Raw genomic sequence first — 3,161 nt, forward strand, 5'->3', positions numbered from 1 at the left:
TCCAAATCTGTTTAATTTATTTTTACATGTTATAGTGTATACTAGATAGTTGGTTCACACACTTCTCACATTTTGGGACATCATCATTAAAGCTTAGAAAATTTTGAGAACTTTTAATTAAGGCTACATGTACAGATTTTATATAACTTGTCTTTATAGATAAAGTTTCTGGAATGTCAAATTTCCTGTCCTGTAAATTTTCATGGGAACAGCATATGCATTAAAAAATGCTTTTTATTGTTTAAAATTTTATTTATTGGTTTCAGGGGGAGGAGAAAGAGATTCAGTTCCATTATGTATATGCATCTATTGTTTGATTCTTGTATGTGCCCTTCCAGTGGATATAACCTGCAGCCTTGTAATATCAGGAGGACACTAGCCAACAGACCTACCTGGCGAGGGCCAAGGTAGTTTTATTTTTGAAAATAGAACTATTCAGCTTCCCACAGCTTCCATAATTTGAGCTAAATACACCTAGATCTGTTATAACCTGCAGACTATTTCATTCCTCCCAGCACTTTGACAAATACAGCTTTTAGCCCCTGCCAGCTTTACTGAAGCATAATTGACAAAATTGTAAGAGTATTTAAAATCTACAATGTGATGATTTGATAGATGTGTGAAGGGAATTCCCCCATCAAGGTCCTGTTTGTTTCTATTACAGAGGTATAGTGGATAAGATGGGTATGAGAAAAGTGATTCATGCCCTGAACAGAATTGTATTGTGTAAACCAGGGGTCTCAAACTCGCGGCCCGTGGGCCGCATGCGGCTCGCCGAACAATTTTGTGCGGCCCTCAGACTAATCCACGAAGTTCAAAATATTTTGGATAAAATTAAGTAAGCCCGTGGATTAGTCTGCGGGCCGCACAAAATTGTTCGGCGGGCTGCAAGTTTGAGACCCCTGGTGTAAACCAATCCTTCCTGAAGATGCTTTTTATTTGCTTCATGTTTGTGTAACAATATAGATGATATTATTAAATGTATTCTGGAATAATGGTGAACATCAGCAATACAGCATTTGAAGTTGATTTCAAAAGCTGCTTTAAAAAAATGGGTTTTTTTGACAGACAAAGAGAGGGACAGATAGACAGGAAGAGAGAGAGATGAGAAACATCAGTTCTTTGTTGTGGTATGTTAGTTGTTCGTTGATTGCTTGTTTATTGATTGCTTTCTCATATGTGCCTTGACTGGGGGGCTACAGCAGAGCGAGTGACTCCTTGCTCAAGCCAGTGACCTTGGGCTTTAAGCCAGTGACCTTTGAGCTCAAGCCAGTGACCATGGGGTCATGTCTATGATCCTTAGCTCAAGCCAGTGACCCTGTGATCAAGCTGGTGAGCCTTGCTCAAACCAGATGAACCTGCGCTGAAGCCAGTGACCTTGGGGTTTTGAACCTGGGTCCTCCGTGTCTCAGTCCGATGCTCTATCCACTGTGTGACTGCCTGGTAAGGCTGTTTTTGTTTTTTTGTTTTGTTTTTTTTAATTTTTAAAATTTACTTTTTTTTTTCTTTTAAGTGACAGTAGGAGAGATAGAGACAGATTCTTACATGTGCCCTGGCTGGGGTCCACCTCGCAATCCCATCTGGGGCTGCTGGCAACTGAGCTATTTTTAGTGCGTGAGGTGGAGGCACCTGGTTTGATGCACTCAAAACAATTGAGCCATGGCTGCAGATGGGGAAGAAGGGGGTGGCAAGTAATGGGAGGGAGAAGCAGATGGTTGCCTCTCCTGTGTTCTGTGATCAAACCCAGGACTTCCACTTGCCAGGTCAACGCTCTACCCACTGAGCAAATTGGCCAGGGCCAAAATTCTTGATTGTAGGGGGAGAGAGAAACATTGATTTGTGTTCCACTAATTTATGCATTCATTGGTTGATTCTTATATGTGCCCTGACCAGGGATCTAACCCAAAACCTTGGCATATCGAGATGACACACTAACCAACTAAGCTACCTGGCCAGGGCCAAAAACAGCTTTAAAACATGTTAAATGCCACAGCATAACTTTATATCTCTGTTATCCTTTTTGGAGGATTGACAGGTAATTATATACCTAGTTATCTGAATGAAACAGTTCGTTCTAGGCCCTGGCTGGTTGGCTCAGTGGTAGAGCGTCAGCTTGGCATGTAGAGGTCCTGGGTTTGATTCCTGGTCAGGGCACACAGAAGTGCCCACCTGCTTTTCCATCCCTTCCCCTTTCACCTCTCTCCTCCCCCCCCCTCTCCTGCAGCCATGGCTCGATTGGGAAGTGAGCTGGCCCCAGGTGCTGAATGGCTCCATGGCCTCCACCTCAGGCACTGAGAAGACTGCTGAGCAATGGAGCAATGCTCCAGATGGGCAAAGTATCACCTAGTGGGCTTGCTGAGTGGATCCTGGTCGGGTTACATGTAGGAGTCTGTTTCTGCCTCCTCTCCTCTCACTGAATATAAAAAAAATAAAAAATTTAGTCCTTTCTAATACGGAGTCCGTCACCCTTTTAAAACGGGTTCCCACTTTTTTTTATTTATTCATTTTAGAGAGGAGAGAGATGGGGAGGGAGAGAGAGAGGAGAGAGAGACAGGGGGGAGGAACTGGAAGCATCAACTCCCATATGTGCCTTGACCAGGCAAGCCCAGGTTCTCGAACCAGCGACCTCAGCATTTCCAGGTCGACGCTTTAAACCACTGCGCCACCACAGGTCAGACCCCCACCCCTTTTTAAAAAGGATGTTGTTATATACTTAATCTTAGAAATTGCACCAGATGTTTGTACAACTTTTAAAAATTGCCTGCATTTATCACTCAGTAGAAAAAACAAAGATTTAGTCAAAAGATAAATTTTTCTAAACTGCTTTTTTCCCTTATCTCTTATGCTTCACTTAGCTCTGAACTCTGCTTTTGTATTTGTGCAGCTTTGGAGTTAACAGAATAAATGTGTGACTGAAGACAAAATCAGGGAATATCTTAATGTGTATAGTTTTGGGTCATTGTCTAGCAGTGGTCCGCAAACCGCGGCTCACGAACCATGTGCGGCCCTTTGGCCCCTTGAGTGTGGCTCAAAGGCCAGCTTAGGTGTATCCTAATTAAGTTATAACAATGTACCTACCTATATAGTTTAAGTTTAAAAAATTTGACTCTCAAGAAATTTCACTCGTTGTACTGTTGATATTTGGCTCTTTTGACTAATGA

The sequence above is a fragment of the Saccopteryx bilineata genome, chromosome 9 (assembly GCF_036850765.1).
Source record: "Saccopteryx bilineata isolate mSacBil1 chromosome 9, mSacBil1_pri_phased_curated, whole genome shotgun sequence".
NCBI lineage: Eukaryota > Metazoa > Chordata > Mammalia > Chiroptera > Emballonuridae > Saccopteryx > Saccopteryx bilineata.